We start from the raw sequence: 22412 nt of genomic DNA on the forward strand, positions 1-22412 counted from the left end.
TCATCGACAATGGGAAGGTCCAAGGGATACAGTAACCCGGCAGAGATGCATCAGAATGTAAAACTGGTGACACAGGAAACGCTCAAAGGATAGAGTGTAGGAAGACTCAGTCTTCCTGTACTTAAGTCGGCATTGTGTCTCTTATATTTAATTCCGATGCAATTTCTGTGTTTCATAGTCAATGGGAAGGTCCATGGGATACAGTAAACCTGCAGAGGTGCATCAGAATGTAAAACTGTTGACACAGGAAACGCTCAACACATAGACAGTAGGAAGACTCATTCTTCCTGTACTTAAGTCGGCATTGTGTCTCTTATATTTAATTCCGATGCAATTTCTGTGTTTCATCGTCAATGGGAAGGTCCAAGGAATACAGTAAACCTGCAGAGGTGCATCGGAATGTAAAACTAGTGGCACAGGAAACGCTCAAAACATAGACAGTAGGAAGATTCTGTCTTCCTGTACTTAAGTCGGCATTGTGTCTCTTATATTTAATTCCGATGCAATTTCTGTGTTTCATCGTCAATGGGAAGGTCCAAGGGATACAGTAAGCCTGCAGAGGTGCATCAGAATGTAAAACTGGTGACACAGGAAACGCTCAAAAATAGACAGTAGAAAGACTCAGTCTTCCTGTACATAAGTCGGCATTGTGTTTCTTATATTTAATTCCCATGCAATTTCTGTGTTTCATCGTCAATGGGAAGGTCCAATGGATACAGAAAACCTGAGGAATTGCATCAGAATGTAAAACTGGTGACACAGGAAAAGCTCAAAACATAGACAGTAGGAAGACTCAGTCTTCCTGTACTTAAGTCGGCATTGTGTCTCTTATATTTATTTCCGATGAAATTTCCATGTTTCATCGTCAATGGGAAGGTCCAAGGGATACAGTAAACCTGCAGAGGTGCATCGGAATGTAAAACTGGTGACACAGGAAACGCTCAAATCATAGACAGTAGGAAGACTCAGTCTTCCTGTACTTAAGTCGGCATTGTGTCTCTTATATTTAATTCCGATGCAATTTTTGTTTTTCATCGTCAATGGGAAGGTCCAAGGGATACAGTAAACCTGCAGAGGTGCATCTGAATGTAAAACTGATGACACAGAAAACGCTCAAAACATAGACAGTAGGAAGACTCAGTCTTCCAGTACTTAAGTCGGCATTGTGTCTCTTATATTTAATTCCGATGCAATTTCTGTTTTTCATCGTCAATGGGAAGGTCCAAGGGATACAGTTATTATGCAGAGGTGCATCAGAATGTAAAAATGCTGACACAGGAAATGCTCAAAACATAGACAGTAGAAAGACTCAGTCTTCCTGTACTTAAGTCGGCATTGTGTTTCTTATATTTAATTCCGAAGCAATTTCTGTGTTTCATCGTCAATGGGAAGGTCCAATGGATACAGAAAACCTGCAGAATTGCATCAGAATGTAAAACTGGTGACACAGGAAAAGCTCAAAACATAGACAGTAGGAAGACTCAGTCTTCCTGTACTTAAGTCGGCATTGTGTCTCTTATATTTAATTCCGATGCGATTTCTGTGTTTCATCGACAATGGGAAGGTCCAAGGGATACAGTAAACCGGCAGAGATGCATCGGAATGTAAAACTGGTGACACAGGAAACGCTCAACACATAGACAGTAGGAAGACTCATTCTTCCTGTACTTAATTCGGCATTGTGTCTCTTATATTTAATTCCGATGCAATATCTGTGTGTCATCGTCAATGGGAAGGTCCAAGGAATACAGTAAACCTGCAGAGGTGCATCGGAATGTAAAACTAGTGACACAGGAAACGCTCAAAACATAGACATTAATAAGACTCTGTCTTCCTGTACTTAAGTCGGCATTGTGTCTCTTATATTTAATTCCGATGCAATTTCTGTGTTTCATCGTCAATGGGAAGGTCCAAGGGAAACAGTAAACCTGCAGAGGTGCATCGGAATCAAAAACTGGTGACACAGGAAACGCTCAAAACATAGACAGTAGGAAGACTCAGTCTTCCTGTACTTAAGTCGGCATTGTGTCTCTTATATTTAATTCCGATGCAATTTTTGTTTTTCATCGTCAATGGGAAGGTCCAAGGGATACAGTAAACCTGCAGAGGTGCATCTGAATGTAAAACTGATGACACAGAAAACGCTCAAAACATAGACAGTAGGAAGACTCAGTCTTCCAGTACTTAAGTCGGCATTGTGTCTCTTATATTTAATTCCGATGCAATTTCTGTTTTTCATCGTCAATGGGAAGGTCCAAGGGATACAGTTATCCTGCAGAGGTGCATCAGAATGTAAAACTGCTGACACAGGAAACGCTCAAAACATAGACAGTAGAAAGACTAAGTCTTTCTGTACTTAAGTCGGCATTGTGTTTTTTATATTTAATTCCGATGCAATATCTGTGTTTCATCGTCAATGGGAAGGTCCAATGGATACAGAAAACCTGCAGAATTGCATCAGAATGTAAAACTGGTGACACAGGAAAAGCTCAAAACATAGACAGTAGGAAGACTCAGTCTTCCTGTACTTAAGTCGGCATTGTGTTTCTTATATTTAATTCCGATGCGATTTCTGTGTTTCATCGACAATGGGAAGGTCCAAGGGATACAGTAAACCGGCAGAGATGCATCGGAATGTAAAACTGGTGACACAGGAAACGCTCAACACATAGACAATAGGAAGACTCATTCTTCCTGTACTTAAGTCGGCATTGTGTCTCTTATATTTAATTCCGATGCAATTTCTGTGTTTCATCGTCAATGGGAAGGTCCAAGGAATACAGTAAACCTGCAGAGGTGCATCGGAATGTAAAACTAGTGACACAGGAAGCGCTCAAAACATAGAGAGTAGGAAGACTCAGTCTTCCTGTACTTAAGTCGGCATTGTGTCTCTTATATTTAATTCCGATGCAATTTCTGTGTTTCATCGTCAATGGGAAGGTCCAAGGAATACAGTAAACCTGCAGAGGTGCATCGGAATGTAAAACTAGTGGCACAGGAAACGCTCAAAACATAGACAGTAGGAAGATTCTGTCTTCCTGTACTTAAGTCGGCATTGTGTCTCTTATATTTAATTCCGATGCAATTTCTGTGTTTCATCGTCAATGGGAAGGTCCAAGGGATACAGTAAGCCTGCAGAGGTGCATCAGAATGTAAAACTGGTGACACAGGAAACGCTCAAAGCATAGAGTGTAGGAAGACTCAGTCTTCCTGTACTTAAGTCGGCATTGTGTCTCTTATATTTATTTCCGATGAAATTTCCATGTTTCATCGTCAATGGGAAGGTCCAAGGGATACAGTAAACCTGCAGAGGTGCATCGGAATGTAAAACTGGTGACACAGGAAACGCTCAAATCATAGACAGTAGGAAGACTCAGTCTTCCTGTACTTAAGTCGGCATTGTGTCTCTTATATTTAATTCCGATGCAATTTTTGTTTTTCATCGTCAATGGGAAGGTCCAAGGGATACAGTAAACCTGCAGAGGTGCATCTGAATGTAAAACTGATGACACAGAAAACGCTCAAAACATAGACAGTAGGAAGACTCAGTCTTCCAGTACTTAAGTCGGCATTGTGTCTCTTATATTTAATTCCGATGCAATTTCTGTTTTTCATCGTCAATGGGAAGGTCCAAGGGATACAGTTATCCTGCAGAGGTGCATCAGAATGTAAAACTGCTGACACAGGAAATGCTCAAAACATAGACAGTAGAAAGACTCAGTCTTCCTGTACTTAAGTCGGCATTGTGTTTCTTATATTTAATTCCGAAGCAATTTCTGTGTTTCATCGTCAATGGGAAGGTCCAATGGATACAGAAAACCTGCAGAATTGCATCAGAATGTAAAACTGGTGACACAGGAAAAGCTCAAAACATAGACAGTAGGAAGACTCAGTCTTCCTGTACTTAAGTCGGCATTGTGTCTCTTATATTTAATTCCGATGCGATTTCTGTGTTTCATCGACAATGGGAAGGTCCAAGGGATACAGTAAACCGGCAGAGATGCATCGGAATGTAAAACTGGTGACACAGGAAACGCTCAACACATAGACAGTAGGAAGACTCATTCTTCCTGTACTTAAGTCGGCATTGTGTCTCTTATATTTAATTCCGATGCAATATCTGTGTGTCATCGTCAATGGGAAGGTCCAAGGAATACAGTAAACCTGCAGAGGTGCATCGGAATGTAAAACTAGTGACTCAGGAAACGCTCAAAACATAGACATTAATAAGACTCTGTCTTCCTGTACTTAAGTCGGCATTGTGTCTCTTATATTTAATTCCGATGCAATTTCTGTGTTTCATCGTCAATGGGAAGGTCCAAGGGAAACAGTAAACCTGCAGAGGTGCATCGGAATCAAAAACTGGTGACACAGGAAACGCTCAAAACATAGACAGTAGGAAGACTCAGTCTTCCTGTACTTAAGTCGGCATTGTGTCTCTTATATTTAATTCCGATGCAATTTTTGTTTTTCATCGTCAATGGGAAGGTCCAAGGGATACAGTAAACCTGCAGAGGTGCATCTGAATGTAAAACTGATGACACAGAAAACGCTCAAAACATAGACAGTAGGAAGACTCAGTCTTCCAGTACTTAAGTCGGCATTGTGTCTCTTATATTTAATTCCGATGCAATTTCTGTTTTTCATCGTCAATGGGAAGGTCCAAGGGATACAGTTATCCTGCAGAGGTGCATCAGAATGTAAAACTGCTGACACAGGAAACGCTCAAAGCATAGACAGTAGAAAGACTAAGTCTTCGTGTACTTAAGTCGGCATTGTGTTTCTTATATTTAATTCCGATGCAATTTCTGTGTTTCATCGTCAATGGGAAGGTCCAATGGATACAGTAAACCTGCAGAATTGCATCAGAATGTAAAACTGGTGACACAGGAAAAGCTCAAAACATAGACAGTAGGAATACTCAGTCTTCCTGTACTTAAGTCGGCATTGTGTTTCTTATATTTAATTCCGATGCGATTTCTGTGTTTCATCGACAATGGGAAGGTCCAAGGGATACAGTAAACCGGCAGAGATGCATCGGAATGTAAAACTGGTGACACAGGAAACGCTCAACACATAGACAGTAGGAAGACTCATTCTTCCTGTACTTAAGTCGGCATTGTGTCTCTTATATTTAATTCCGATGCAATTTCTGTGTTTCATCGTCAATGGGAAGGTCCAAGGAATACAGTAAACCTGCAGAGGTGCATCGGAATGTAAAACTAGTGACACAGGAAACGCTCAAAACATAGAGAGTAGGAAGACTCAGTCTTCCTGTACTTAAGTCGGCATTGTGTCTCTTATATTTAATTCCGATGCAATTTCTGTGTTTCATCGTCAATGGGAAGGTCCAAGGCATACAGTAAGCCTGCAGAGGTGCATCAGAATGTAAAACTGGTGACACAGGAAACGCACAAAGCATAGAAAGTAGGGAGACTCAGTCTTCCTGTACTTCAGTCGGCATTGTGTCTCTTATATTTAATTCCGATGCAATTTCTGTGTTTCATCGTCAATGGGAAGGTCCAAGGGATACAGTAAACCTGCAGAGGTGCATCGGAATGTAAAACTGGTGACACAGGAATCGCTCAAAACATAGACAGTAGGAAGGCTCAGTCTTTCTGTACTTAAGTCGGCATTGTGTCCCCTATATTTAATTCCGATGCGATTTCTGTGTTTCATCGACAATGGGAAGGTCCAAGGGATACAGTAAACCTGCAGAGGTGCATCGGAATGTAAAACTGGTGACACAGGAAACGCTCAAACATTGTCCGTACGTAGACTGTTATCTTGTACTTATGTAGGCATTGTGTCTCTTATATATAATTCCGATGCGATTTCTGTGTTTCATCGCCAATGGGAAGGTCCAAGGAATACAGTAAACCTGCAGAGGTGCATCGGAATGTAAAACTAGTGACACAGGAAACGCTCAAAACATAGACAGTGGGAAGACTCTGTCTTCCTGTACTTAAGTCGGCATTGTGTCTCTTATATTTAATTCCGATGCAATTTCTGTGTTTCATCGTCAATGGGAAGGTCTAAGGGATACAGTAAGCCTGCAGAGGTGCATCAGAATGTGAAACTGGTGACACAGGAAACGCTCAAAGCATAGAGTGTAGGAAGACTCAGTCTTCCTGTACTTCAGTCGGCAGTGTGTCTCTTATATTTAATTCCGATGCAATTTCTGTGTTTCATCGTCAATGGGAAGGTCCAAGGGAAACAGTGAACCTGCAGAGGTGCATCGGAATTTAAAACTGGTGACACAGGAAACGCTCAAAACATAGACAGTAGGAAGACTCAGTCTTCCTGTACTTAAGTCGGCATTGTGTCTCTTATATTTATTTCCGATGAAATGTCTGTGTTTCATCGTGAATGGGAAGGTCCAAGGGATATAGTAAACCTGCAGAGGTGCGTCAGTAAGTTAAACTGATGACACAGGAAACGCTCAAAACATAAACAGTAGGAGGACTTAGTCTTCCTGTACTTAAGTCGACATTGTGTCTCTTATATTTAATACCGATGCAATTTCTGTGTTTCATCGTCACTGTGAAAGTCCAAGGGATACAGTAAACCTGCAGAGGTGCATCGGAATGTAAAACTGGTGACACAGGAAACGCTCAAAACAAAGACAGTAGGAAGACTCAGTCTTCCTGTACTTAAGTCGGCATTGTGTCTCTTATATTTAATTCCGATGAAATTTCAGTGTTTCATCGTGAATGGGAAGGTCCAAGGGATATAGTAAACCTGCAGAGGTGCATCGGAAAGTAAAACTGATGACACAGGAAACGCTCAAAACATAGACAGTAGGAACGCTTAGTCTTCCTGTACTTAAGTCGGCATTGTGTATCTTATATTTAATTCCGATGCAATTTCTGTGTTTCATCGCCAATGGGAAGGTCCAAGGAATACAGTAAACCTGCAGAGGTGCATCGGAATGTAAAACTAGTGACACAGGAAACGCTCAAAACACAGACAGTGGGAAGACTCTGTCTTCCTGTACTTAAGTCGGCATTGTGTCTCTTATATTTAATTCCGATGCAATTTCTGTGTTTCATCGCCAATGGGAAGGTCCAAGGGATACAGTAAGCCTGCAGAGGTGATTCAGAATGTAAAACTGGTGACACAGGAAACGCTCAAAGCATAGAGTGTAGGATGACTCAGTCTTCCTGTACTTCAGTCGGCAGTGTGTCTCTTATATTTAATTCCGATGTAATTTCTGTGTTTCATCGTCAATGGGAAGGTCCAAGGGAAACAGTGAACCTGCAGAGGTGCATCAGAATTTAAAACTGGTTCAGGGAACGCTCAAAACATAGACAGTAGGAAGACTCAGTCTTCCTTTACTTAACTCGGCATTGTGTCTCTTATATTTATTTCCGATGAAATTTCTATGTTTCATCGTCAATGGGAAGGTCCAAGGAATACAGTAAACCTGCAGAGGTGCATCGGAATGTAAAACTAGTGACACAGGAAACGCTCAAAACATAGACAGTAGGAAGACTCAGTCTTCCTGTACTTAAGTCGGCATTGTGTCTCTTATATTTCATTCCGATGCAATTTCTGTGTTTCATCGTCAATCGGAAGCTCCAAGGGAAACAGTAAACCTGCAGAGGTGCATCGGAATGTAAAACCGGTGACACAGGAAACGTTCAAAACATTGTCCGTACGTAAGAGTGTTATCTTGTACTTATGTAGGCATTGTGTCTCTTATATTTAATTCCGATGCGATTTCTGTGTTTCATCGACAAGCGGAAGGTCCAAGGGATACAGTAAACCGGCAGAGGTGCATCGGAATGTAAAACTGGTGACACAGGAAACGCTCAAGACATTGACCGTACGAAGACTGTTTTCTTGTACTTAAGTCGGCATTGTGTCTCTTATATTTAATTTCGATGCAATTTCTGTGTTTCATCGTCAATGGGATGGTCCAAGGGATAAAGGAAACCTGCAGAGGTGCATCGGAATGTCAACCTGGTAACACAGGAAACGCTCAAAACATAGAGAGTAGGACGACTCAGTCTTCCTGTACTTATGTTGGCATTGTGACTCTTATATTTAATTCCGATGCAATTTCTGTGTTTCGTCGTCAATGGAAAGGTCCAAGGGATACAGTAAACCTGCAGAGGTGCATCGGAATGTAAAACTGGTGACACAGGAAACGCTCAAAACATAGACAGAGGAAGACTCAGTCTTCCCACACTTAAGTCGGCATAGTGTCTCTTATATTTATTTCCGATGAAATGTCTGTGTTTCATCGTGAATGGGAAGGTCCAAGGGATATAGTAATCCTGCAGAGGTGCGTCAGAAAGTTAAACTGATGACACAGGAAACGCTCAAAACATAAACAGTAGGAGAACTTAGTCTTCCTGCACTTAAGTCGGCATTGTGTCTCTTATATTTAATTCCGATGCAATTTCTGTGTTTCATCGTCACTGTGAACGTCCAAGGGATACAGTAAACCTGCAGAGGTGCTTCGGAATGTAAAACTGGTGACACAGGAAACGCTCAAATTATAGACACTAGGAAGACTCAGTCTTCCTGTACTTAAGTCGGCATTGTGTCTCTTATATTTAATTCCGATGCAATGTCTGTGTTTCATCGTCAATGGGAAGGTCCAAGGGATACAGTGAACCTGCAGAGGTGCATCAGAATGTAAAACTGGTGACTCAGGAAACGCTCAAAACATAGACTGTAGGAAGACTCAGTCTTCCTGTACTTAAGTCGGCATTGTGTCTCTTATATTTTATTCCGATGCAATTTCTGTGTTTCATCGTGAACGGGAAGGTCCAAGGGATATAGTAAACCTGCAGAGGTGCATCGGAAAGTAAAACTGATGACACAGGAAACGCTCAAAACATAGACAGTAGGAACGCTTAGTCTTCCTGTACTTAAGTCGGCATTGTGTATCTTATATTTAATTCCGATGCAATTTCTGTGTTTCATCGCCAATGGGAAGGTCCAAGGGATACAGTAAACCGGCAGAGGTGCATCAGAATGTAAAACTGGTGACTCAGGAAACGCTCAAAACATAGACTGTAGGAAGACTCAGTCTTCCTGTACTTAAGTCGGCATTGTGTTTCTTATATTTAATTCCGATGCAATTTCTGTGTTTCATCGTCAATGGGAAGGTCCAATGGATACAGAAAACCTGCAGAATTGCATCAGAATGTAAAACTGGTGACACAGGAAAAGCTCAAAACATAGACAGTAGGAAGACTCAGTCTTCCTGTACTTAAGTCGGCATTGTGTTTCTTATATTTAATTCCGATGCGATTTCTGTGTTTCATCGACAATGGGAAGGTCCAAGGGATACAGTAAACCGGCAGAGATGCATCGGAATGTAAAACTGGTGACACAGGAAACGCTCAACACATAGACAGTAGGAAGACTCATTCTTCCTGTACTTAAGTCGGCATTGTGTCTCTTATATTTAATTCCGATGCAATTTCTGTGTTTCATCGTCAATGGGAAGGTCCAAGGAATACAGTAAACCTGCAGAGGTGCATCGGAATGTAAAACTAGTGACACAGGAAACGCTCAAAACATAGAGAGTAGGAAGACTCAGTCTTCCTGTACTTAAGTCGGCATTGTGTCTCATATATTTAATTCCGATGCAATTTCTGTGTTTCATCGTCAATGGGAAGGTCCAAGGCATACAGTAAGCCTGCAGAGGTGCATCAGAATGTAAAACTGGTGACACAGGAAACGCACAAAGCATAGAAAGTAGGGAGACTTAGTCTTCCTGTACTTCAGTCGGCATTGTGTCTCTTATATTTAATTCCGATGCAATTTCTGTGTTTCATCGTCAATGGGAAGGTCCAAGGGATACAGTAAACCTGCAGAGGTGCATCGGAATGTAAAACTGGTGACACAGGAATCGCTCAAAACATAGACAGTAGGAAGGCTCAGTCTTTCTGTACTTAAGTCGGCATTGTGTCCCCTATATTTAATTCCGATGCGATTTCTGTGTTTCATCGACAATGGGAAGTTCCAAGGGATACAGTAAACCTGCAGAGGTGCATCGGAATGTAAAACTGGTGACACAGGAAACGCTCAAAACATTGTCCGTACGTAGACTGTTATCTTGTACTTATGTAGGCATTGTGTCTCTTATATATAATTCCGATGCGATTTCTGTGTTTCATCCACAAGCGGAAGGTCCAAGGGATACAGTAAACCGGCAGAAGTGCATCGGAATGTAAAACTGGTGACACAGGAAACGCTCAAGACATTGACCGTACGAAGACTGTTTTCTTGTACTTAAGTCGGCATTGTGTCTCTTATATTTAATTTCGATGCAATTTCTGTGTTTCATCGTCAATGGGAAGGTCCAAGGGATAAAGGAAACCTGCAGAGGTGCATCGGAATGTCAACCTGGTAACACAGGAAACGCTCAAAACATAGAGAGTAGGAAGACTCAGTCTTCCTGTACTTATGATGGCATTGTGACTCTTATATTTAATTCCGATGCAATTTCTGTGTTTCATCGTCAATGGGAAGGTTTAAGGGATACAGTAAACCTGCAGAGGTGCATCGGAATGTAAAACTGGTGACACAGGAAACGCTCAAAACATAGACAGAGGAAGACTCAGTCTTCCCACACTTAAGTCGGCATAGTGTCTCTTATATTTATTTCCGATGAAATGTCTGTGTTTCATCGTGAATGGGAAGGTCCAAGGGATATAGTAAACCTGCAGAGGTGCATCAGTAAGTTAAACTGATGACACAGGAAACGCTCAAAACATAAACAGTAGGAGGACTTAGTCTTCCTGTACTTAAGTCGACATTGTGTCTCTTATATTTAATACCGATGCAATTTCTGTGTTTCATCGTCACTGTGAAAGTCCAAGGGATACAGTAAACCTGCAGAGGTGCATCGGAATGTAAAACTGGTGACACAGGAAACGCTCAAAACAAAGACAGTAGGAAGACTCAGTCTTCCTGTACTTAAGTCGGCATTGTGTCTCTTATATTTAATTCCGATGAAATTTCAGTGTTTCATCGTGAATGGGAAGGTCCAAGGGATATAGTAAACCTGCAGAGGTGCATCGGAAAGTAAAACTGATGACACAGGAAACGCTCAAAACATAGACAGTAGGAACGCTTAGTCTTCCTGTACTTAAGTCGGCATTGTGTATCTTATATTTAATTCCGATGCAATTTCTGTGTTTCATCGCCAATGGGAAGGTCCAAGGAATACAGTAAACCTGCAGAGGTGCATCGGAATGTAAAACTAGTGACACAGGAATCGCTCAAAACACAGACAGTGGGAAGACTCTGTCTTCCTGTACTTAAGTCGGCATTGTGTCTCTTATATTTAATTCCGATGCAATTTCTGTGTTTCATCGCCAATGGGAAGGTCCAAGGGATACAGTAAGCCTGCAGAGGTGATTCAGAATGTAAAACTGGTGACACAGGAAACGCTCAAAGCATAGAGTGTAGGATGACTCAGTCTTCCTGTACTTCAGTCGGCAGTGTGTCTCTTATATTTAATTCCGATGTAATTTCTGTGTTTCATCGTCAATGGGAAGGTCCAAGGGAAACAGTGAACCTGCAGAGGTGCATCAGAATTTAAAACTGGTTCAGGAAACGCTCAAAACATAGACAGTAGGAAGACTCAGTCTTCCTTTACTTAACTCGGCATTGTGTCTCTTATATTTATTTCCGATGAAATTTCTATGTTTCATCGTCAATGGGAAGGTCCAAGGAATACAGTAAACCTGCAGAGGTGCATCGGAATGTAGAACTAGTGACACAGGAAACGCTCAAAACATAGACAGTAGGAAGGCTCAGTCTTCCTGTACTTAAGTCGGCATTGTGTCTCTTATATTTCATTCCGATGCAATTTCTGTGTTTCATCGTCAATGGGAAGCTCCAAGGGAAACAGTAAACCTGCAGAGGTGCATCGGAATGTAAAACCGGTGACACAGGAAACGTTCAAAACATTGTCCGTACGTAAGAGTGTTATCTTGTACTTATGTAGGCATTGTGTCTCTTATATTTAATTCCGATGCGATTTCTGTGTTTCATCGACAAGCGGAAGGTCCAAGGGATACAGTAAACCGGCAGAGGTGCATCGGAATGTAAAACTGGTGACACAGGAAACGCTCAAGACATTGACCGTACGAAGACTGTTTTCTTGTACTTAAGTCGGCATTGTGTCTCTTATATTTAATTTCGATGCAATTTCTGTGTTTCATCGTCAATGGGATGGTCCAAGGGATAAAGGAAACCTGCAGAGGTGCATCGGAATGTCAACCTGGTAACACAGGAAACGCTCAAAACATAGAGAGTAGGACGACTCAGTCTTCCTGTACTTATGTTGGCATTGTGACTCTTATATTTAATTCCGATGCAATTTCTGTGTTTCGTCGTCAATGGGAAGGTCCAAGGGATACAGTAAACCTGCAGAGGTGCATCGGAATGTAAAACTGGTGACACAGGAAACGCTCAAAACATAGACAGAGGAAGACTCAGTCTTCCCACACTTAAGTCGGCATAGTGTCTCTTATATTTATTTCCGATGAAATGTCTGTGTTTCATCGTGAATGGGAAGGTCCAAGGGATATAGTAATCCTGCAGAGGTGCGTCAGAAAGTTAAACTGATGACACAGGAAACGCTCAAAACATAAACAGTAGGAGAACTTAGTCTTCCTGCACTTAAGTCGGCATTGTGTCTCTTATATTTAATTCCGATGCAATTTCTGTGTTTCATCGTCACTGTGAACGTCCAAGGGATACAGTAAACCTGCAGAGGTGCTTCGGAATGTAAAACTGGTGACACAGGAAACGCTCAAATTATAGACACTAGGAAGACTCAGTCTTCCTGTACTTAAGTCGGCATTGTGTCTCTTATATTTAATTCCGATGCAATGTCTGTGTTTCATCGTCAATGGGAAGGTCCAAGGGATACAGTGAACCTGCAGAGGTGCATCAGAATGTAAAACTGGTGACTCAGGAAACGCTCAAAACATAGACTGTAGGAAGACTCAGTCTTCCTGTACTTAAGTCGGCATTGTGTCTCTTATATTTTATTCCGATGCAATTTCTGTGTTTCATCGTGAACGGGAAGGTCCAAGGGATATAGTAAACCTGCAGAGGTGCATCGGAAAGTAAAACTGATGACACAGGAAACGCTCAAAACATAGACAGTAGGAACGCTTAGTCTTCCTGTACTTAAGTCGGCATTGTGTATCTTATATTTAATTCCGATGCAATTTCTGTGTTTCATCGCCAATGGGAAGGTCCAAGGAATACAGTAAACCTGCAGAGTTGCATCGGAATGTAAAACTAGTGACACAGTAAACGCTCAAAACATAGACAGTGGGAAGACTCTGTCTTCCTGTACTTAAGTCGGCATTGTGTCTCTTATATTTAATTCCGATGCAATTTCTGTGTTTCATCGTCAATGGGAAGGTCCAGGGGATACAGTAAGCCTGCAGAGGTGCATCAGAATGTGAAACTGGTGACACAGGAAACGCTCAAAGCATAGAGTGTAGGAAGACTCAGTCTTCCTGTACTTAAGTCGGCATTGTGTCTCTTATATTTCATTCCGATGCAATTTCTGTGTTTCATCGTCAATGGGAAGGTCCAAGGGAAACAGTAAACCTGCAGAGGTGCATCGGAATGTAAAACTGGTGACACAGGAAACGCTCAAAACATAGACAGTAGGAAGACTCAGTCTTCCCGTACTTAAGTCGGCATTGTGTCTCTTATATTTAATTCCGATGCAATTTCTGTGTTTCATCGTCAATGGGAAGGTCCAAGGGATACAGTAATCCTGCAGAGGTGCATCAGAATGTAAAACTGCTGACACACTAATCGCTCAAAACATAGACAGTAGAAAGACTCTGTCTTCCTGTACTTAAGTCGGTATTGTGTCTCTTATATTTAATTCCGATGCAATTTCTGTTTTTCATCGTCAATGGGAAGGTCCAAGGGATACAGTAATCCTGCAGAGGTGCATCAGAATGTAAAACTGCTGACACACTAAACGCTCAAACCATAGACAGTAGAAAGACTCAGTCTTCCTGTACTTAAGTCGGCATTGTGTTTCTTATATTTAATTCCGATGCAATTTCTGTGTTTCATCGTCAATGGGAAGGTCCAATGGATACAGAAAACCTGCAGAGGTGCATCAGAATGTAAAACTGGTGACACAGGAAACGCTCAAAACATAGACAGTAGGAAGACTCAGTCTTCCTGTACTTAAGTCGGCATTGTGTTTCTTATATTTAATTCCGATGCGATTTCTGTGTTTCATCGACAATGAGAAGGTCCAAGGGATACATTAAACCGGCAGAGATGCATCGGAATGTAAAACTGGTGACACAGGAATCGCTCAAAACATTGACCGTACGGAGACTGTTTTCTTGTACTTAAGTCGGCATTGTGTCCCTTATATTTAATTTCGATGCAATTTCTGTGTTTCATCGTCAATGGGAAGGTCCAAGTTATACAGTAAACCTGCAGAGGTGCATCGGAATGTAAAACTGGTGACACAGGAAACGCTCAAAACATAGACAGAGGAAGACTCAGTCTTCCCACACTTAAGTCGGCATAGTGTCGCTTATATTTATTTCCGATGAAATGTCTGTGTTTCATCGTGAATGGGAAGGTCCAAGGGATATAGTAAACCTGCAGAGGTGCGTCAGAAAGTAAAACTGATGACACAGGAAACGCTCAAAACATAAACAGTAGGAGGACTTAGTCTTCCTGTACTTAAGTCGGCATTGTGTCTCTTATATTTAATTCCGATGCAATCTCTGTGTTTCATCGTCACTGTGAAGGTCCAAGGGATACAGTAAACCTGCATCGGTGCATCGGAATGTAAAACTGGTGACACAGGAAACGCTCAAAACAAAGGCAGTAGGAAGACTCTGTCTTCCTGTACTTAAGTCGGCATTGTGTCTCTTATATTTAATTCCGATGCAATTTCTGTGTTTCATCGTCAATGGGAAGGTCCAGGGGATACAGTAAGCCTGCAGAGGTGCATCAGAATGTGAAACTGGTGACACAGGAAACGCTCAAAGCATAGAGTGTAGGAAGACTCAGTCTTCCTGTACTTAAGTCGGCATTGTGTCTCTTATATTTCATTCCGATGCAATTTCTGTGTTTCATCGTCAATGGGAAGGTCCAAGGGAAACAGTAAACCTGCAGAGGTGCATCGGAATGTAAAACTGGTGACACAGGAAACGCTCAAAACAAAGACAGTAGGAAGACTCAGTCTTCCCGTACTTAAGTCGGCATTGTGTCTCTTGTATTTAATTCCGTTGAAATTTCTGTGTTTCATCGTGAATGGTAAGGTCCAAGGGATATAGTAATCCTGCAGAAGTGGATCGGAAAGTAAAACTGATGACACAGCAAACGCTCAAAACATAGACAGTAGGAAGACTTAGTCTACCTGTACTTCAGTTGCCATTGTGTCTCTTATATTTAATTCCGATGCAATTTCTGTTTTTCATCGTCAATGGGAAGGTACAAGGGATACAGTAAACCTGCAGAGGTGCATCTGAATGTAAAACTGATGACACAGAAAACGCTCAAAACATAGACAGTAGGAAGACTCAGTCTTCCTGTACTTAAGTCGGCATTGTGTCTCTTACTTCTAATTCCGATGCAATTTCTGTGTTTCATCGTCAATGGGAAGGTCCAAGGGATACAGTAATCCTGCAGAGGTGCATCAGAATGTAAAACTGCTGACACACTAAACGCTCAAAACATAGACAGTAGAAAGACTATGTCTTCCTGTACTTAAGTCGGTATTGTGTCTCTTATATTTAATTCCGATGCAATTTCTGTTTTTCATCGTCAATGGGAAGGTCCAAGGGATACAGTAATCCTGCAGAGGTGCATCAGAATGTAAAACTGCTGACACACTAAACGCTCAAACCATAGACAGTAGAAAGACTCAGTCTTCCTGTACTTAAGTCGGCATTGTGTTTCTTATATTTAATTCCGATGCAATTTCTGTGTTTCATCGTCAATGGGAAGGTCCAATGGATACAGAAAACCTGCAGAGGTGCATCAGAATGTAAAACTGGTGACACAGGAAACGCTCAAAACATAGACAGTAGGAAGACTCAGTCTTCCTGTACTTAAGTCGGCATTGTGTTTCTTATATTTAATTCCGATGCGATTTCTGTGTTTCATCGACAATGAGAAGGTCCAAGGGATACAGTAAACCGGCAGAGATGCATCGGAATGTAAAACTGGTGACACAGGAATCGCTCAAAACATTGACCGTACGGAGACTGTTTTCTTGTACTTAAGTCGGCATTGTGTCCCTTATATTTAATTTCGATGCAATTTCTGTGTTTCATCGTCAATGGGAAGGTCCAAGGGATACAGTAAACCTGCAGAGGTGCATCGGAATGTAAAACTGGTGACACAGGAAACGCTCAAAACATAGACAGAGGAAGACTCAGTCTTCCCACACTTAAATCGGCATAGTGTCGCTTGTATTTATTTCCGATGAAATGTCTATGTTTCATCGTGAATGGGAAGGTCCAAGGGATATAGTAAACCTGCAGAGGTGCGTAAGAAAGTAAAGCTGATGACACAGGAAACGCTCAAAACATAAACAGTAGGAGGACTTAGTCTTCCTGTACTTAAGTCGGCATTGTGTCTCTTGTATTTAATTCCGATGCAATTTCTGTGTTTCATCGTCACTGTGAAGGTCCAAGGGATACAGTAAACCTGCAGCGGTGCATCGGAATGTAAAACTGGTGACACAGGAAACGCTCAAAACAAAGACAGTAGGAAGACTCAGTCTTCCAGTACTTAAGTCGGCATTGTGTCTCTTATATTTAATTCCGATGAAATTTCAGTGTTTCATCGTGAATGGGAAGGTCCAAGGGATATAGTAAACCTGCAGAGGTGCATCGGAAAGTAAAACTGATGACACAGGAAACGCTCAAAACATAGACTGTAGGAAGACTCAGTCTTCCTGTACTTAAGTCGGCATTGTGTCTCTTATATTTTATTCCAATGCAATTTCTGTGTTTCATCGTGAATGGGAAGGTCCAAGGGATACAGTAAGCCTGCAGAGGTGCATCAGAATGTGAAACTGGTGACACAGGAAACGCTCAAAACATAGACAGTAGGAACGCTTAGTCTTCCTGTACTTAAGTCGCCATTGTGTATCTTATATTTAATTCCGAATCAATTTCTGTGTTTCATCGCCAATGGGAAGGTCCAAGGAATACAGTAAACCTGCAGAGGTGCATCGGAATGTAAAACTAGTGACATAGGAAACGCTCAAAACATAGACAGTGGGAAGACTCTGTCTTCCTGTACTTAAGTCGGCATTATGTCTCTTATATTTAATTCCGATGCAATTTCTGTGTTTCATCGTCAATGGGAAGGTCCAAGGGATACAGTAAGCCTGCAGAGGTGCATCAGAATGTGAAACTGGTGACACAGGAAACGCTCAAAGCATAGAGTGTAGGAAGACTCAGTCTTCCTGTACTTCAGTCGGCAGTGTGTCTCTTATATTTAATTCCGATGCAATTTCTGTGTTTCATCGTCAATGGGAAGGTCCAAGGGAAACAGTGAACCTGCAGAGGTGCATCGGAATTTAAAACTGGTGACACAGGAAACGCTCAAAACATAGACAGTAGGAAGACTCAGTCTTCCTGTACTTAAGTCGGCATTGTGTCTCTTATATTTATTTCCGATGAAATTTCTATGTTTCATCGTCAATGGGAAGGTCCAAGGAATACAGTAAACCTGCAGAGGTGCATCGGAATGTAAAACTGGTGACACAGGAAACGCTCAAAACATAGACAGTAGGAAGACTCAGTCTTCCTGTACTTAAGTCGGCATTGTGTCTCTTATATTTAATTCCGATGCAATTTCTGTGTTTCATCGTCAATGGGAAGGTCGAAGGGAAACAGTAAACCTGCAGAGGTGCATCGGAATGTAAAACTGGTGACACAGGAAACGCTCAAAACATAGACAGTAGGAAGGCTCAGTCTTCCTGTACATAAGTCGGCATTGTGTCTCTTGTATTTAATTCCGATGAAATTTCTGTGTTTCATCGTGAACGGGAAGGTCCAAGGGATATAGTAATCCTGCAGAGGTGCATCGGAAAGTAAAACTGATGACACAGGAAACGCTCAAATCATAGACAGTAGGAAGACTTAGTCTTCCTGTACTTCAGTCGGCATTGTGTCTCTTATATTTAATTCCGATGCAATTTCTGTTTTTCATCGTCAATGGGAAGGTCCAAGGGATACAGTAAACCTGCAGAGGTGCATCAGAATGTAAAACTGGTAACACAGGAAACGCTCAAAACATAGACTGTAGGGAGACTCAGTCTTCCTGTACTTAAGTCGGCATTGTGTATCTTATATTTAATTCCGATGCAATTTCTGTGTTTCATCGTCAATGGGAAGGTCCAAGGGATACAGTAAACCTGCAGAGGTGCATCAGAATGTAAAACTGGTGACACAGGAAACGCTCTACACTTAGACAGTATGAAGACTCATTCTTCCTGTACTTAAGTCGGCATTGTGTATCTTATATTTAATTCCGAAGCAATTTCTGTGTTTCATCGTCAATGGGAAGGTCCAAGGAATACAGTAAACCTGCAGAGGTGCATCGGAATGTAAAACTAGTGACACAGGAAACGCTCAAAACATAGACAGTACGAAGACTCATTCTTCCTGTACTTAAGTCGGCATCGTGTCTCTTATATTTAATTCCGATGCAATTTCTGTATTTCATCGTCAATGGGAAGGTCCAAGGCATACAGTAAGCCTGCAGAAGTGCATCAGAATGTAAAACTGGTGACACAGGAATCGCTCAAAGCATTGAGAGTAGGAAGACTAAGTCTTCCTGTAGTTCAGTCGGCATTGTGTCTCTTATACTTAATTCCGATGCAATTTCTGTGTTTCATCGTCAATGGGAAGGTCCAAGGGATACAGTAAACCTGCAGAGGTGCATCGGAATGTAAAACTGGTGACACAGGAAACGCTCAAAACATTGTCCGTACGTAGACTGTTATCTTGTACTTATGTAGGCATTGTGTCTCTTATATTTAATTCCGATGCGATTTCTGTGTTTCATCGACAAGGGGAAGGTCCAAGGGATACAGTAAACCGGCAGAGGTGCATCGGAATGTAAAACTGGTGACACAGGAAACGCTCAAGGCATTGACCGTACGAAGACTGTTTTCTTGTACTTAAGTCGGCATTGTGTCTCTTATATTTAATTTCGATGCAATTTCTGTGTTTCATCGTCAATGGGAAGGTCCAAGGGAAACAGTAAACCTGCAGAGATGCATTGGAATGTAAAACTGGTGACACAGGAAACGCTCAAAACATAGACAGTAGGAAGACTCAGTCTTCCTGTACTTAAGTCGGCATTGTGTCTCTTATATGTATTTCCGTGAAATTTCTATGTTTCATCGTCAATGGGAAGGTCCAAGGGATACAGTAAACCTGCAGAGGTGCATCAGAATGTAAAACTGGTGACACAGGAAACGCTCTACACATAGACAGTAGGAAGACTCATTCTTCCAGCACTTAAGTCGGCATTGTGTCCCTTATATTTAATTCCGATGCAATTTCTGTGTTTCATCGTCAATGGGAAGGTCCAAGGAATACAGTAAACCTGCAGAGGTGCATCGGAATGTAAAACTAGTGACACAGGAAACGCTCAAACATAGACAGTAGGAAGACTCAGTCTTCCTGTACTTAAGTCGGCATTGTGTCTGTTATATTTAATTCCGATGCAATTTCTGTGTTTCATCGTCAATGGGAAGGTCCAAGGAATACAGTAAACCTGCAGAGGTGCATCAGAATGTAAAACTGGTGACACAGGAAACGCTCTACACATAGACAGTAGGAAGACTCATTCTTCCTGTACTTAAGTCGGCATTGTGTATCTTATATTTAATTCCGATGCAATTTCTGTGTTTCATCGTCAATGGGAAGGTCCAAGGAATACAGTAAACCTGCAGAGGTGCATCGGAATGTAAAACTAGTGACACAGGAAACGCTCAAAACATAGACAGTAGGAAGACTCTGTCTTCCTGTACTTAAGTCGGCATTGTGTCTCTTATATTTAATTCCGATGCAATTTCTGTATTTCATCGTCAATGGGAAGGTCCAAGGCATACAGTAAGCCTGCAGAGGTGCATCAGAATGTAAAACTGGTGACACAGGAATCGCTCAAAGCATTGAGAGTAGGAAGACTAAGTCTTCCTGTAGTTCAGTCGGCATTGTGTCTCTTATACTTAATTCCGATGCAATTTCTGTGTTTCATCGTCAATGGGAAGGTCCAAGGGATACAGTAAACCTGCAGAGGTGCATCGGAATGTAAAACTGGTGACACAGGAAACGCTCAAAACATTGTCCGTACGTAGACTGTTATCTTGTACTTATGTAGGCATTGTGTCTCTTATATTTAATTCCGATTCGATTTCTGTGTTTCATCGACAAGGGGAAGGTCCAAGGGATACAGTAAACCGGCAGAGGTGCATCGAAATGTAAAACTGGTGACACAGGAAACGCTCAAGGCATTGACCGTACGAAGACTGTTTTCTTGTACTTAAGTCGGCATTGTGTCTCTTATATTTAATTTCGATGCAATTTCTGTGTTTCATCGTCAATGGGAAGGTCCAAGGGAAACAGTAAACCTGCAGAGATGCATTGGAATGTAAAACTGGTGACACAGGAAACGCTCAAAACATAGACAGTAGGAAGACTCAGTCTTCCTGTACTTAAGTCGGCATTGTGTCTCTTATATTTAATTCCGATGCAATTTCTGTGTATCATCGTCAATGGGAAGGTCCAAGGGATACAGTAAACCTGCAGAGGTGCATCGGAATGTAAAACTGGTGACACAGGAAACGCTCAAAACATAGACAGTAGGAAGACTCATTCTTTCTATACTTAAGTCGGCATTGTGTCTCTTATATTCAATCCCGATGCAATTTCTGTGTTTCATCGTCAATGGGAAGGTCCAAGGGATATAGTAACCCTGTGGAGGTGCATCGGAAAATAAAACTTGTGACACAGGAAACGCTCAAATTATAGACAGTAGGAAGACTCAGTCTTCCTGTACTTAAGTCGGCATTGTGTCTCTTATATTTAATTCCGATGCAATTTCTGTGTTTCATCGTCAACGGGAAGGTCCAAGGGATACAGTAAACCTGCAGAGGTGCATCAGAATGTAAAACTGGTAACACAGGAAACGCTCAAAACATAGACTGTAGGAAGACTCAGTCTTCCTGTACTTAAGTCCGCATTGTGTATCTTATATTTAATTCCGATGCAATTTCTGTGTTTCATCGTCAATGGGAAGGTCCAAGGGATACAGTAAACCTGCAGAGGTGCATCAGAATGTAAAACTGGTGACACAGGAAACGCTCAACACATAGACAGTAGGAAGACTCATTCTTCCTGTACTTAAGTCGGCATTGTGTAACTTATATTTAATTCCGATGCAATTTCTGTGTTTCATCGTCAATGGGAAGGTCCAAGGGATACAGTAAGCCTGCAGAGGTGCATCACAATGTAAAACTGGTGACACAGGAATCGCTCAAAGCATAGAGAGTAGGAAGACTAAGTCTTCCTGTAGTTCAGTCGGCATTGTGTCTCTTATATTTAATTCCGATGCAATTTCTGTGTTTCATCGTCAATGGGAAGGTCCAAGGGATACAGTAAACCTGCAGAGGTGCATCGGAATGTAAAACGGGTGACACAGGAAACGCTCAAAACATTGTCCGTACGTAGACTGTTATCTTGTACTTATGTAGGCATTGTGTCTCTTATATTTAATTCCGATGCGATTTCTGTGGTTCATCGACAAGGGGAAGGTCCAAGGAATACAGTAAACCTGCAGAGGTGCGTCAGAAAGTTAAACTGATGACACAGGAAACGCTCAAAACATAAACAGTAGGAGGACATAGTCTTCCTGTACTTAAGTCGGCATTGTGTCTCTTATATTTGATTCCGATGCAATTTCTGTGTTTCATCGTCACTGTGAAGGTCCAAGGGATACAGTAAACCTGCAGAGGTGCATCGGAATGTAAAACTGGTGACACAGGAAACGCTCAAAACAAAGACAGTAGGAAGACTCAGTCTTCCTGTACTTAAGTCGGCATTGTGTCTCTTATATTTAATTCCGATGAAATTTCAGTGTTTCATCGTGAATGGGAAGGTCCAAGGGATATAGTAAACCTGCAGAGGTGCATCGGAAAGTAAAACTGATGACACAGGAAACGCTCAAAACATAGACAGTAGGAACGCTTAGTCTTCCTGTACTTAAGTCGGCATTGCGTCTCTTAAATTTAATTCCGATGCAATTTCTGTGTTTCATCGTCAATGGAAAGGTCCAAGGGATGCAGTAAACCTGCAGAGGTGCATCGGAATGTAAAACTGGTGACACAGGAAACGCTCAAATTATAG

The sequence above is a fragment of the Schistocerca nitens genome, chromosome 4 (assembly GCF_023898315.1).
Source record: "Schistocerca nitens isolate TAMUIC-IGC-003100 chromosome 4, iqSchNite1.1, whole genome shotgun sequence".
In the NCBI taxonomy this organism is placed as follows: Eukaryota; Metazoa; Arthropoda; class Insecta; order Orthoptera; family Acrididae; genus Schistocerca; species Schistocerca nitens.